We start from the raw sequence: 17,158 nt of genomic DNA, 5'->3' as shown, positions 1-17,158 counted from the left end.
ACTATTAAAAATAGGCATTACATAGGATTTCTGGCACCAGAAAATGTTATACAATATAACATAGTACACAATTACACAGAATCAGTTCAAATCTATTAGCTCAATTTTCATATCTTCTCATAGCCAGTTGTATAAATTTGCATGAGTCAATTAACTTATCTGTTTCCTCATGTCTAAAATAATGAGGTTGAATGAGATAATACTTGATATAACTTGATATAATGTCAATGCATGCCATAACTTGGGTAAAAAAATGTTCATTTTACTATCATTATGCCATAAGCAATAAATATCTCACCTTTCCTGTACCAACCTTTCAAAACAAATAGTACTTCTGCAACAACTGAGAATCATAAAGAAAGAAGTGAAAGTGTCAGTCATGTTCAACTCTCTGCGACCCCATGGACTGTAGCCTGCCAGCCTTCTCTGTCCATGGGATTCTCCAGGCAAGAATACTGGAGTGGGTTGCCATTTCCTTCTCCAGGGAATCTTCCTGACTCAAGGTGGATCTCCCACCTTGCAGGCAGATTCTTTACTGTCTGAGGCACAGGGAAGTCAGAGAATCATAAACAAAGCAACATCAAAGGCATACTCGTTGCAAAAATTAGATGTCCCAAAGAATATACTATAAAACTCATGCTCATGACATATTTATTTATTAATATTTAAATCCAGAATCAATATAGTATACTATAAGCAATATTTTCAGGATTGATAATCTGCTCTGTATATGTATGAGATTAAAAGAAATAAATGATCATGAAGAGCAAAGACTGAGATATACAGGGATATCAGTACAACAAAGAGAATTACTGTAATAGCATACAGTGAGGGAAGGCCTGGGCAAAACAAAAAGCAGGCAAAAACAGCAAGGATTGCTCAAGCGTAAAGATATTCAGCACATTAAAAAAAATAGATTTTCACAAAAGACTGGAAAATTGACAAGGGGATTTGTTAAGTTCAATGCACTCCCTCTAAGAAAGCAGGAAAATGCTTAATATCTTAACAGCTTTAAAATGGGTAATGATTTTTAAATTTATGACCCTTGATTTTATAAATACCTGCTGTGAAAGTTGCCCCAGCCCTCAAGTTTTTCACAGACCAGTTGAGGAGAAAAACAAGTGAACAGACAATGCAATGTAGTTAGTTCTTTAATAGAGGCAAAGTGATATTAGTTACAAATTTTGTGCTTATGACGTGCTTGTTTTCATGTTCTTATTTTATGGATTATATCAACCTCTGACAGAGCTATAAAATGGATACAAATTTCCCTTAATAAATATAAAGATACTTAGACTGAAAGTTAAATATCCTCCCAGATCTCGCAAGTAAACAGGGTTCAAATAGGGTTTGTAATTGTTTCTCTCTAATTCAACAGCCCATATTTCTAGGAAAGTAACCTATTCATAACTCAAGCAGCAGAAAATATTCAAATAAAAAAAGACAGAGGAACATCCTCCAGATTTTGACGATTGAAATTATAAGCAAATATAACAAATATAAGTGTTTATAGCAATGAAGAGTGTTGTGCTGGGAAATCTACAACTCATTAATGTTTCAGCCAAATGTGCAAATTATAAAAGGACTAACAGAGTGTGATAGATGTGTATGGGGGTACCAAAGTTTGTGATTTGATCATGAGTGTTTACAAAATAGCCGCTATCCAGGTGACGCTAGTAGTAAAGAACCTGTCTGCCACTGCAGGAGATGCAAAAGATGTGGGTTGGATCCCTGGGTTGGGAAAATCTCCTGGAGGATTAGGGCATGGCAACCCACTCCAGTATTCTTGCCTGGAGAATTCCATGGACAGAGGAGCCTGAGGGGCTACAGTCCATAGGGTCTCAAAGAGTTGGACACAACTGAAGCGACTTAGCATGCACGCACTTTTACAAAATAGTGTGACAATGTATCCAGATTATAAAACCTACATTTCTTCATGATATTCTACAATTCCCTGTCATAAGGAATGTTCCATGCTTTCCTCAAAATATTTTCTTTAATTAATTGCTAGAATACTTAGCATGTTCCTAATTCCATTTGTACCCAGACTGTTTAAGGACTCTACTTGAGCCTTATTTGGAAAAGCCCTAAAATTGTATGAGTTAAAGGTCTTTCCATATTTCAAGGAATCAGTATAATAGTATACATCATATCGATTCTCTTTCCTTAACCTTCACTGATTGCTTCGATGAGGTGCTGACCTTAGAAATGGAACAGTGCTTTATATACCACAGTGTGTGTAGCTCACTTTTATGTTTGTGCATCTCAAACAAGTTTTGATATAACAGAATAATATATCTTGACACCATAATAAAATTTTAATATGACATAAATTATGAACAGTAGTTCAGAAGGTCATATTTTAAGCAGTTCTACATCTGACAGTGATATGTATCCTCACCCGTATCCTTGTGAATCAAGTATTATTATCATCCTCATTTATCAAGCAAGGACTGATTCAACAACTGAACACAAGGACACACAGTCAGTAATTGGCAGAGGTGATATCCAAATATAGACATAGCAGTTCCAAAATAGCTACTAGGTAAAGATGACTCAGTTATAGGCAGTGTAGTATCCTCCATACATAGTATTAAGTAAGTGTTAACCATTACTTGTTATTATATAGTGTTCCTTTATGTGTTCACACTAATCCATTACTAAATGAACTATATGATATTGGATTAGAATTAGAGACATCAGTATAAATTCATGTGTAGCTTAATAAGAGGCACGGATAGAAATATATAAAAGCATGCAATGATAAACTTAACATTTGTATTTACATAGGTTAGTACATATGCATATATTTCCTACCGCTGAATGCTAAGGGGGCCAATGAGTTGACATTCCTTTAGCAGTGAGCATATGCAGAACTCAGAGCTTGCTTTCTAATATCATTCTGCAATGACATTAGCACCAATGAAGGAAACCAAGGGTCTTTAAAAGAAATGGCCTATTTCAGAAATGGATGAAGGGAAGATGCAAGATGAGCCTGGAGCATCCTGTAGTTTCAGGAAATATAAAAGTACTCCAAAAGTAAAGCAATGTGGAAAAGAGAAGGAACATGAGAGCCAACTGAAAGGACTTCAAGTGCTCAAATCTAGAACTTTATGAGCAACAAAATAATGAGTGTAGTATTGCATGGTAACATAGAATAGAAAGTAATATATATATAAGTCCATGTGCTATGCTCTGCTAAGTTCCTTCAGCTGTGTCTGTCTCTTTGAGACCCTATGACGGTAGCCTGCCAGGATCCTCTGTCCATGGAATTCTCCGGGCAAGAATACTGGAGTGGATTGCCATGCTCTCCTCTAGGGGATCTTCCTGACCCAAGGATCGAACCCTCATCTCTTACGTCTCCTGCACTGGCCACTGGTTCTTTACTGTTAGTATCACCTGGAAAGCCCCTATAAGTCCATTCTCATATAAAAATATCCAATTAATAAATGGAGGAAAGAGAAGCAAATCTTCCATATAGAAAATTGTCAATAATCTGTGTAGGTAACATGTTCTCAGTGAGGTGGAGCATGATCTCCTAACTCTTAAGTGTGAACTACACATAGTGACTTTCTTTCAAAGCATAGTGGGGAAATGAGCAGCTTTACAGTAGAGAAGTCTGACAAATACTGTTTCTACCAGATGATCAAAGCTAACATCATCAGTGACAAGTCAAGTTGATCAAGGAATCCTTGCTATATAGTGCTGAGAATGGCTTTTGACCTCCTCCAAAGTCTTAACCTCAGTCTTAATCATGAAAAAAGTAGCAGACAAATCTAGGGTTTGATCTATAAAATTCCTTTTTTCAGGAAGACAAAAAGTTCTTCTTAAGACTGTCAAGGTCATGAAAGACAAGAGAAGTCTGAGCAGCTATCACATCTGAGAGGAGTCGGAGGAGACTCAATAACTAAAAGTACTATGTGATCATGGAACAACTGAAATGAAAAGACATTAGGGAAAAACTAAAGAGTGTGAAATATGCAATTTAATTAAGAATAATGCACCAATATCACTTCCTTTGTATGACAGACACACCATAGCAGTGATGTAAGATGTTAACAAGAGGCAAAACTTGGTCTAGAGTACATAGAAAACCTCTGGAATATCACTATAAATTTTCTTAAAAAAAAATTTTATTAATGTTCTTTGTAGGGACTTCCCTGGAAGTCCAGTAGTTAAGAATCTGCCTTGCAATGCAGGAGATGTGGGTTCAATTCCTGGTCAGGAAACTAAGATTCGACATGCTTCAGAGAAGCTAAGCCTGTGTGTCACAACTAGAGAGCCCCCGTGCTGCAACTAGAGAGCTCGCGTGCCACTGCTAAAGCTCTTGCACCCTGAAGCCCTTGCACAGGAGCTACAGAGTCCATGTACTGCCACAAAAGATCCTCATAGTGCAGTGAAGATCCTGATAGCCAGAAAGAATACTTTTTAAAAAAATGTTCCTAAAATAACTTCTTTGTAGCACAGCAGGTTACCAAAGTGACACTCATGGAGAGAATCATCTTCCTGTAAAGTAACATACTTAAAGCACAAATGAAGCTATTCTGTTGACTATTTCTAAATAAGTAGAAATTTGAGAATATATGGAAGAACAAACAAAAATGAAACAAAATCTCAACTTTTGGGAAGTCATTTGCTTTTCATGGTTTACTTTTGTAGAAAAATAAGGAAATGGATTTGGGGTTGCAAAATGTCATGTCCTCATGCCTTGGAGAAGGAAATGGCAACCCACTCCAGTGTTCTTGCTTGGAGAATCCCAGGGACGGGGGAGCCTGGTGGGCTGCCGTCTATGGGGTCGCACAGAGTCGGACACGACTGAAGCAACTTAGCAGCAATGAATTTTAAGCTTATAAAACAGATGTAGAAGAATAGGTGAGATGCCAGGTTATGCTGTCCTCAGGCTGAGTGATGTTTTCAGTTGTTATCAGCGAAGAAGTGGGAGGAGAATTAAAGAGAACTTAGATGCTGGTTTTTCACCAGGCTCTTCCTCCTAGGAAGGCCTAGGGATGGTGGTGAGAAACACAGGCACAAACACACATACATACATGCACACACACACACACACACACACAGATTTAGAAGTTTAAGAGCAGAACTGGGATGCCACAGAATTTCATGGAATAACATGGAAAAAAAAATCACATGATCCCAAAATAGAAATGGCTGTTTGGTGAATAGTGTAGGAGGTTTTGGGAGTGTTGCCGGAGATCACATTCACCAGTGAAAGAGCCAGCTTGGTCACCTGATTAGTGCAACTCAGGTAGCATGGAGATACTCAGCATCAGATGAGGAGCAGGAAGATCCAGGAGAACTCTTTATGACCAGTTAGTGAAGACAAGATGGAGCAAGAATGTCCCTTCTTCCAATTCACCACATCTTCAATCACACACATCCACAACTTCCAGCCCTGCCCCTCACCAGTATTATAAGTCAGCTACTGTACCCTCTACATTATTCAGGGAATGGGTAGCGATATTCAGTTGACCAAGACTGGATTTTCACAACCTGTCATTATTGAGATTATTAACAAATATGTCATCAATTATATAAAATGCAAATCAATCTCTTGCACATCTAAATGTATGTACTACCATTTTACCCAATGTTATTCCCAACATCTGCAATTTTTAAAACTTCTCAGCAACATGTGGCTTCCTGGGTGGTGCTAGTGGTGAAGAACCCACCTGCCAATGCGGGAGACATAAGAAACATAAGTTCAAACCCTGAACTGGGAAGATCCCCTGGAGGAGGGCATGACAACCCACTCCAGTATTCTTACCTAGAGAATCCCATGGACGGAGGCGCCTGGCAGATTACAGTCTATGGGGCACAAAGAGTCAGACACCATTGAAGCAACCTAGCACAAAGCAAAGCAGTATGTAAGGGAGAAATGATTGATCTGCATGCTTTTCTAAACCTTGATATTCTTAACCTTAGAGTCACAGTGACATAGAAGCTGCTGTTCAGACCCTGGAAAGAATGGCAACTAGTGACGTGGAAGAAAGTAAAACTGTTTTTGGATCTGTCTCAGCCAATTCTTAAACTCCCATAGGCCCTCGGAGATTTTTGGCTTTTTTGCTTGTAGTGAGGATTATAACTTCAATTAAACAAATGTATCACCAAAAGTCAGACAGGCTCAGTAGGAGCTCAGTGATAAAATGACTGCTCCATCAGATAGGAATGCACACTGGGTCCATCGGGTGTTCACTCTGGGGCCTCCAGTCTGGAGACTTGAGTTCAAGTTCTGCCCCTAATTACCTGTCTAACCTTGAGAAACTGACTTCACCTTCATTCCTTCTTCCATAAAATTGAGATTAGAGGGACTGTCAATTTCCTTTTATCTTAAAAAAACACTCAGATGTTATTTTGTCCCCAAAGACAAGTACCATATTCAGTCAAAATCTTATAACATGTTGATCTCCTAACAAGGCTGGTGGCTGCTACTTATCTGGCTGAAACATCCTTACCTACAGCACCAGCATTATAAAGGGATTTATATATAGTATTATTCCTGAGAAGTGTGCCTTTGGCAGAGGAGAATAGAAATCACAAAGTAAAATTAGGTTTGTGCATATTTTTCTGGAGGAAAAAAATACCTCTCTTCCCCAAGTGTCCTAGCTTTTAAAATTTCAATTTTTGCCTCCATTAGCCAAAGGAAACTAAACATGGTGCAATTATTCAATGGAAAAGCAAGCATTGAACAGAGTAATCTGGACGGTGCCATGATTTCATAAAATACAATTTTTTTGTAGAATTGAACATTGTGGGTTTAAACTTAGGATGGAATCTGTCTACAGCATTTCAAAGCCAATACAAAAAATCACAAGCTGAGCTTTATCATAAACATGTACACGAAAACATTCTTTGTCATGTGTACGTGGATGAATCATGAAGACATACAATTTAAACTATTTTCAAACACTTATTAACATTGAGTTTCTCAGCGTGTCATCATGCGCTTCTCCATTGCAAGGCAATCTCCTCTATTCCTGAATAAGTCATCTCTTTTATGTTACTCAACTTCACATCTAAGTTATAAAGATTCGCAATTGAACTGGTTGTACTAGTTGATGTTCCTGAGCTACCTCAAAATTAAATTGACTATAAAATGACTTTGATTCCCACTGCTTTTGCTTTAAACTTCCGTATCTTAGGGAATGGCGCTTTGTGGACATGTTCTGTTGCTAAGTCACGTCTGACTCTTTGTGACCCCATGGACTGTACCCTGCTGGGCTCCTCTGTCCATGGGATTTCCCAGTCAATAATACTGGAGTGGATTGCCATTTCCTTCTCCAGGGGATCTTCCTGACCCAAACGTTGAACCAGGATCTCCTGCATTGCCAGGCAGATTCTGAGCCACTAGGGAAACCAGGAAATGGAACCACGATTACAAATTCTTATGTCAGAAATCTAGGAATTGTTAAAAAATACAAATTGAGACTGGAGTTGAGAATTTCCTTAGGAGACACAAACCATATAAGCTACATATTCAAAAGCACCTCTTGCTTAATAAGCTAAAGTACAAATGAGACTTAGGTTATTTCTAATCAATGCCTGTGATAATCATACAAAAAACTTAGGTCATCTTCCTAAATACGGTATAAGATGCTCACTTTTAAGCAATCTTCCACCAGCTGGAAAACCCCATTGCAGTAGCCAGTTATTCTAAAGGTTAAACAATGTTTTCATTTTTGCTTTATAAGCTGTGCTATAATAACATTACACCCCAGAGCTTCATATCGGTTTTAAATTCGAAAGCTCCCTACAGTTTGTGAAGTGTTCTTATATGCTCAATAAATTCTTACTAAATACTATTTATTGATTTGGTGGTTTTAATTTTCCTATTTCAATAATTTATTTTATGTTATTCCTATTTACATGCAGTCCATCAACAAATCTTACCAATTCAGCTTCCAAAGTAGGTCTTAAATGGGTCCTCTTCTCTGTATCTCCCTTATATACTATCTTAATCCAAACCAACATTTTCTTCTATGTGACCAACACTTATCCACATTTCACCCTAATGTATTTGCCACTTAGTAGCAAGAACTTATTTTTTTTAAAAATCTAAATGTAAGTCTGTTGCTTCCTGTATAAGTATTTCCATGCTCTGCTGGTGAAATAAAAATAAGCTTGAAACTCCATTCCTAAACCTTCAGCCCTTCTGAACATGATCCACTGTGTTTTCAGCATTATGTACAATTTCCACCGTGGCTTGTGGACTACATCTTAACTGATCATCTTTCAGATGTGAGATGTACTAAGTCCTTTGCTGGCTCAGCAACAGTTTACCTGATATTAACTCTGCTTGGAAGATTTTCCCTCTGTTTGTCTGTTTTACTCTTTCTTCTTTTTTTCAGCTTAAATATTACCTTTAACAGAATTTTAGTGAGCCCCTGCCTGAATTAAATCTTGCCCAATTCAAGTCATTATTGTCTATTCTAGCTCTTTGTTTTCTTCTTGATAACATATATGATCATCATATCAATGGTTATAGATTCACTTATCATCTATTGTCTCTAGAATGTAAACTTCATATGGGTAGATTTTACTTATCTTTTGCGTTGTTGTAACTCCTATCCTGTACCATTGCCTATTTGGCAACAGGTGAACACAAATTATTATTATTATTTTTTAGTATTGGATAAATTCCTGGACTTTAAAAGGGATGGCTTCCCTGGTCACTCAGCTGGTAAAGAATCCGCCTGCAACGCGGGAGACCTGGGTTCTGTCTCTGGGTTGGGAAGATCCCCTGGGGAAGGGAACAGCTACCCACTCCAGTATTCTGACCTGGAGAATTCCATGGACTCCATGGGGTTGCAAAGAGTCGGACATGACTGAGCGACTTTCACTTTCAGAAAGGATGTGGGGTATTCATCCTGAAGTGCAGTTCCTGTGATGTTTTTAATCTTAATATGTGGAATTAGGGGACAGTAGAGAAGGAATTGGAACAGATAGAGTGTGAAATAAACAATAGGAATTATGAACGCCAGGGCTGCTGCTTAACATCCTAGAAGATAAAAGACTGAATGTTACCTTCCAACACCATCATGCTATCTGAAAATCTCATGTCCATGCCTAAAATGAGAAACTGACCTCTCCTTTAAAACAACCCAACAACCACTATCATTTTCCAAAGACCATCCTTTCAAAATTAGATATCAGTAATAACAGTGGAGAGAGGGAAATGACAAAGAATACACATCAGCTTCCTCATCAGTATAAACAGACCAAAATTATATACTGTTTATGGTGTCAGAACAAATTTCCTCCTAAGTTTCCATGTACACATTTTTACCGATAGCAGAACAATACGAACATTATTTCCACAAAGAGAGAAAATGAAAGTGGATATTAGACACACAAGGCATTGGGATTTAGAAAATAAACTGACTCTCAGAGTTGATGGCTATCAACAGTTCACATGCCCTTTGGAGTGGATTCAATCTATGAAAAGAGGCTTATCTAGATTGCAAAATCTTTTATACTGTTCGCGGGAAATGAAAGTGTTTGACCACCACTGCCTGTTTGGAGATCTTCCCCTCTGGTTTCAGTCATCCTCAGCACTCAGGCCCTCTGATTCTCTGGAGTCTCTGTAAATAGGAGAATGGCAAGACTGGTTTCATGCAGTTTAACGTGGTATGGAACTATGAGATATTTGCACGTTCAGAGCATCAAGTATACAGCCTCTCTCTACAGCTGATTGTCCAAGATCTGAGAGCCTTCAGCCTAATTACCACTGCGCTTATATTAAGCTGAGCCCTGCCTCCGATGCAGGCTATGTTTCGTCCCCTAGAATTCTGAAACTATAAGAAATATAAACTTGTATTTCGATATGTAAGTGTGCTTCTGCGTTGTATTTGAATATACATAGGAACAATGAAAGAAACCAAGATATCACATACTGTTTAGTTATACATTTTTTTTTCTTTTACTCATGAAGGTGACTCTAAGAACAGGCATTACTATCTTCTCAGGAAACTGAGATACAAAGTATGCTGTGTGTGTGTGTGTGTGTGTTACTCACTCAGCCACGTCCAACTCTTTGCGACCCCATGGACTGTAGCCTGCCAGGCTCCTCTGTCCATGGACTTCTCTAGGCAAGAATACAGGAGTGGGTTGCCATTATTCCGTTCTCCAGGTGATCTTCCCAACCCAGGGATTGAACTCTGTCTCCCGCATCACATGAAGATTCTTTACCATCTGAGCCACCAGGGAAGATCAAGTATATTGCATATTTACATAATAAAAAGTCTTTAGTCTTTTTTGACAAATTATATACATTTATATGTTTTAAACAAAACAGTAATCTCAGAATCTGAAGAAAAGTATATATATGACTGAATCACTTTGCTATACACCTGAAACTAATACAACATTGTAAATCAACTATAGTTCAATAAAATAAATAATTATGATAATTATAAAAGATGCTGCCATTTTTACCTTTCAAAAATAAACAAATAGTCTGTACAACAATCCAATTTCAAGTTAAAATATTTATATTCTAGGAAACCACTTGCATATTAATTACTTTTATGCCATTGATAGGATGTAAAATATTTGCCCACTTCTTTCAAAATCCAAGTGAATTTTTTTTCACTTGATACTTTATGGAAAAAAAAATGGCATTTTTTTCTTTTCCAATTACCTATTAAAAAATACATTGATTGTTTCCAGTGTTGAACAATTATGAATAAACGTGCTATCGGTATTTGTGCACAGATTTTCACGTGGACATAAGTTTTCAACTCATTTGGGTATATATCAAAGAATGTCATTACTGGATCATATGGTAAGAGTGGGCTTCTCAGGTGGTTGTAGTTGTAAAGCCTGCCAATGCAGGAGACTTCAGAGATGAGGGTTCAGCTCCTTGGTCAGGAAGATCCTCTGGAGGAGGGCATGGCAATCCACTCCAGTATTCATAAGTAGAGAATTCCACGGTCACCACCCAGCCTCAATTTCTGGCTGGAAACCCAAGCCTGCTCCAAGCCCCTGGAAGCCCAAGTCACCTGAGGTCAATATCAGATTGGTCTGTGCATCCCTTAAGAAGGAACTGAGACCCTTTTTATCACCGAACTGTTTCTTGACTGCTTTCCCTCTGTTCCTGCATTCCTTTGTTCCCTTAAGATCAGTAATTACTGAGAGCTGTTCAAGGGCGAGCACTGTGGCCAGGCTAAGACCAAAAAATGGCTTAAGCAAAAAATGGCTTATTTTATATCAAGAAAGCCATGATTGGTTCTATTTCTCTGTGGACCCTGTTCCCTATTTGCTTATACCAGGGCAAGAGTCCCCACTTGGCACGCTTCTCTGTCCCCTCTTGAGGGAGGCTTGCCCCTCAGCTCCTGGACCGTGGCCTCGGTCTAGCATTAGCTATTGCTGACCAGAGCCTGGTCAGGCCTCTGTCAAGGTGTCCAAGGCCTCAGGCCAACCTCTTTGCCTGTTTTGTGCATGAGTGCATGCTAAGTGGCTTCAGTTGTGTCCAATTCCTTGAGACTCTATGGACTGTAGCCTGCCAGTCTCCTCTGTCCGTGGGATTCTCCAGGCAATAATACTAGAGTGGGTTGCCTGGCAGGCTATGGTCCATAGCGTTGCAAAGCGTCGGACATGACTGAAGCGACTTAGCACACACACGTGCACGGTAAGAGTAGGTTGCATTTTGTAAGAAATTGCCAAAGTATCTTGCAAAGTGGCCTTACAATTTTGCGTTCACACTAGCAATTGAATACACTGTCCGTATTTTGTATTTTAGCCGTTAAAATAAGTAAATAGGTGTGTAGTGGTACATTATTATCATTATTATTTGTAGTCCACTAATGACATATGATGTTGAGCATATTTTCATAGACTTATTCATTGGTTCAGATATTTTGCTTAATTTTTAATTATTTTTTTGTTTGTTTTCTTACTTTTGAATTCTAACAGTACTTTATATATGTTGAATGCCTGACCATTGTTAGATACAGTTTTTGCAAAGATTTCTCCTAATCTGTAGCTTGTCTTTTAATTATCTTAATAGTAACTTTTATAGAATAGAACTTTCCAATTATAATGAAGTCTAACATCTTTTTTTTCTCTCACGGATCATGCTTTTGGTGTTATACCTAAAAATTTGTTGCCAAATTGAAGGTTACCTAGATTTTCTCCTATGTTATCCTCTAGAAATTTTATAGTTTTGCATTTTACCTCTGATCTACAATCTATTTGGAGTTAATATTGTGAAGCGTGTAAGGTCAGTTCTTTTATTTATTTATTTATATTTTTATGGGAATGTCCATTTGTTCCAGCACCATTCATTTGTATTTTAATTTATTCATTTTTAATTGAAGGATAATTATTTTACAGTACTGCATTGGTTTCTACCAAATATCAACATGAATCAGCCATAACAGCACCCTTTCTTGAGAAAATTATCCTTGCTGAATTGTATGATTTTTGCTCCTTTTTCAAAGATTTGTTGATTATATTTTTGTGTCTGTTTCTGGACTCTCTATTCTGCCCCACTCACTTTTCCATTCTTTCACCAATGCCATTCTTAATTACTATAGTTTTATAAGAAGTCTTAAAATTGGGTAATATCAGTCCTCCGACTGTACTTTTTCTTCAATATTGTAATGGCTACTGTGAGTCTTTTGCTTTTCTATGTAAGTTTTAAAATCAGTTTGTTGATATCTATAAAATAACTTACTGAATTTTTAGTTAGGAATGCTTTTGATCAAGAACTGATATATTGACAAATCATAATTTTTTTAATCCATAAACATAAAATAGCATTCATTTATGTGGTTCTTTGATTTCTTTCATTAGAGTTTTGTATTTTTCTCTCATATTAGGTATTGTGCATATTTTATTAGGTTTTCATCTAAGTATTTTTAGGACTAATGTCAGTGGTGCTGTGGTTTTTATTTGAAATTCCAGTCGTTCATTGCTGCTATATAAGAAAAATAGTTGACTTTTGTATATTAAACTTATATCCTCTGGGGCTTCCCAGGTCACTCTAGTGGTAGAAAGAACCTGTAGCCTTGCTTACATTGCTTGTTAGTTCCAGGAGATTTTTTGTTGTTATTGTTCCTTGGGATTTTCTACATTGACAATCATACCTTCTGCAAACAAGATGGAGTTGAGGAAGCTTGCCTCTGTTGAGAGTTTTTAACATGAATAGGTTTTGGATTTTGGAAATCCTTTTTCTGCATCTTTTAATATGATTATATGATTTTTCTTCTTGAATTTGTTGATGTGATGGGTTACATTAATTGATTCTCAAATAAACGTTGCATCTTTATCCTTAAGAGGTATAGGTGTATAGTCCTTTTACTTTGTTTGGGTATTTGTAAAATGCGGGATTCATAAAATGAATTGAAATTGTTTACTTCTGCTTGGGCTCTCTGGGTAGTTCAGCTGGCCAAAAACATCTGCTTGCAATGCAGGGGACACCGGTTTGATTCCTGGGTCAGTAAGTTCCCTTGGAGAAGGGATAGACTATCCACACCAGTATTCTTGGACTTCCCTGGTGGCTCAGAGGGTAAAGAATCTACCCAAAATGTGGGAGAATTGGGTTCGATCTCTTCTGTTTTCTGGAAAAATTGATATAATCTTCCTTAAATGTTTGGTAAAATTCCCCTTGAAACCATATGGGCCTGGTGCTTTGTTTTGTCAGGTTATTATGTATTGATTCATATTGTTTTATGTTCATATTTTTAAAATGTATATCACACTTTCAAAGCCTTTTCCAACAGGAAAGCAATTATGGTGGAATTAAAAATGCCAACAGAAACACAGATTCATTATTTATGAATTTATAAGTAAGAAACACATTCTCCCTACTGAAGCACAGATATCTTTTGCAAAAAAAAATATAAACACACACAAATAATGCATGCAAATAAGTCACCTTGACTGAACCCTCTGATTCAAATCTCTCATTGGCTTCTTCCTTGTAGGATTAACACAATATTCTTACCATGGCCTATGAATTCCAACATGATTGCCCATGCCAGCTATATTTATTCTCTCAAAACCACCAATATCATTCTGTGGGTCATTTAAAATATAAGTCCATAGAATTTTTGCACATAAAATGTACTTCTCCCATCTTTCTTATTAGCATCCACTTATATTCTTTGGTATCATTTATTTATTCTTTAGGTATAATTTCTCATGTTGTGGTAAGACTTTTTTGTTAAATGCTCCTATGAAACTGACTACTCTTCCTTTATAACATTTTCTACCATATATACTTACATATGTCTGTGATTATCTGATGAATGTTTGCATGACCTACCAAGGAGTAAGATCCCAGGAGAAAAAGAATATTTCCTATATTACTTACTATCTGTGTCCAGGATCTAGCTAGCACCTAGTAGAACACATTAGAGATTTAATAACAAGTGAGTGAAAAAGAGCTATTAATTGGCGAAATTTATTCAGATACAATAATAATATAAATCAGCATTAACTTTCATATTGCTTTCTTAATATCATAATTTATCATCACAAAGAGTGTAACTTCTAAATGCATGAATACATCTGTAGAAAACTCAATACTTAATGTTATTGAAGAGTAGAGCTTGTTAATAAAACAAATGTTTATGTATATATATATTTGCTTCCTTGGTGACCTCAAGTGGTAAAGAATCTGCCCACAATGCAGGGGATGTGCGTTTGATACCTGGATCTGGAAGATCCACAGGAGGAGGAAATGACAACCCATTCCTGTATTCTTGCCTGGGAAAACCCATGGACAGAGGAGTCTGGCAGGCTACAGTGCATGGGTTTGTAAAACAATTGAAGATGACCTAGCAACTTAACAATGGCAACCAGTATTTATTTATGTTTGTGTGTGTGTGTGTGTGTGTGTGTAAGAATGTACCTTACCTCAGTTATTATTACCCTTTTTTCCCTCATTTCTTCCCCTGAAAGTGTCAGTTGTTTTGAGGAGCATTTTAAATCACTTGCAAGAAAAGCAGAGGTAAAAATGCAGTTGCATCTGAAGGGGAAACAATCAAAATCCCTTTTTGTTAAAGGCCAAAAAGTGAAATAAACTTATGAAGCACGCATCAGTAGAAAAGTGTATTGTAATAGACACAATGAAGCCAAGATTGCCTCATTTGATATTAAGCTATAGTGTTTCTCCCATTGTGTTGAGTTTTAAGATTATACTGTAATGTATTAAAACTGCTCTATAGGTATTCTTGGCAGAGGCTGATATAAAGCAGACAGTAAAAACATTTTGAGAATTGCAATGATGTTTGTTAAGCACTTTTAGGCCCATCAGAGGTTATTTTTCTTTTCTAAGTCACACAGTTGGCTGAATCAGTAAATTTAAAGTGAGTAAGAAATAGATAGTGGTTTGACACAGCTTCTCTCTTCCACCTGACATATCCACTGTGGGTGTGGTATCAATGGAGTATCTATCAGTGATCTATCAATGACTAGATCATAAGAAAAAAATAACAGGGGATGTTAGTTATTTAATGAATATGTAAAATACATAGACAGACAAAAAATTGTCAAAATATATGTCTGGCGCTGTTATAGAAATATGTATATTTAAAAGACTGAATAATTTCCAAATCAATTGTTTATTTGTTCATTATGTTAGTTTTTTCAGTCTTATGTCACCTGAATTATTTTTAAAGTGAAGACTTCAGAAATCATGCAGCTATAGTCAATTAGTAATTTGAATTTTATCTTTAATTCATTTGGAGAAGAAACTTCAGTAACAGTTAAATCAAAGTGGACCTACAAAATTCTCTGAAGAATCTAGCAAAGCTAAAACATATTTTCTTTTCTTTTTGTAGAGCAGCAAGATAGCAGCTGCTAAATTACAGTTCTGATACTGTCCTTTAAACTTGCTAACACTTTCTATGTGCTAAAATTAATTAGTGATGTTGTAATTCCAAGAATCTACTGAAAGTACTTTCATAGTGAAAAATGATATTGTAAAGTTACAGGTCACTTGCTCTGCAGCGGAGTTGCTGGTAGAAAAGAATTCTATCAGTATTACATAGCTCATCTAGGTTAATTATTAGGGGTGGTTAGTCCCATTTTGCAGAATAGGAGACAATGTCAGGATTCTTAAATATTTTGCCCCAAAATGAAATGTGCAAGATAAGGGTGTTTACCCTCCTTACTACAAAAACAGAGGTTCCTTTCCAAAATTTAAGGAACCTATGCATAGAGTAAAACCCTACCAAAATGTTGTAATTCTTGCTCAAACATTCTGTCACATATCTTGCATTGTCAATGTTGATGAAATTATCATTTTGAATAACTGCAGATGGTGAGAGCCAAATGTAATTTGTGTTGTATCCAGATTTCCTATATTGGGAGGTGTATTTTGGAGAGTAAATTACAATAACCATTCTTTTCAGGACATGCACTGCATTAATACTTTATACATAGTAAATCATGAGACCTCACAAAAAATTTGGGAGTTTAAAATTATCTCCATTTATACATGAAAAGGTTAAAATTTGGAGTGTTTGAACAACTAGGTCAATCATACTAGTAATAAGTGATAGAATGGAGGTTAGAACCTACCTATATCTAACTTCAAAACTTGGACTTCTAATTAATATGTATCCTGATACTGTGTATTTAAATAATCATTCTTTTTTTTTCTTTTCTTCTCTTGTCTTTTTGCAGCAATATTAAGATAGTCACTAGTTCAACACATCCTGATAATGTATGTAATGTCATTTATTTTCATCAGCACTTCCCTAAGGAAAATGTATCAGGACTACAAAGAAAAGACATAATAAGTCCAGGTGGTTACAAAATAGAAAGTTCAATCACCCTGAACAACAACAACAATTCAGTAAATAAATAATGCTTGAAAAAACCAGTAATTATGATGATTTTAATTCTATTACTTTCACAGTTTAATGTGTGGATACAGAGATTTAAAATTGGCATAGATTAAAAATGTGGATATCTTTACCCTACACCGATCCAAATATGTTTGTCACAATTATTTCTGAGTATTACTGGTACCAATTCCAATCTTGTACAGCTTGCCACACAGTTGACTAATAAGTCAAGAGATGAGTTAGTGGGTAAAGAATAGTGACTTTATTCTGATAGCCACCAGACTGAGAAGGTGGTGGACTAGGGTCCCAAAGAACCATCATACTCAAGTTGGAATTCAAGCTTCTTT

Source organism: Capra hircus, chromosome 15 (assembly GCF_001704415.2).
Source record: "Capra hircus breed San Clemente chromosome 15, ASM170441v1, whole genome shotgun sequence".
Classification (NCBI taxonomy): domain Eukaryota; kingdom Metazoa; phylum Chordata; class Mammalia; order Artiodactyla; family Bovidae; genus Capra; species Capra hircus.
The sequence above is the reverse complement of the archived record's forward strand: the minus strand, read 5'-3'. Positions refer to the sequence as shown.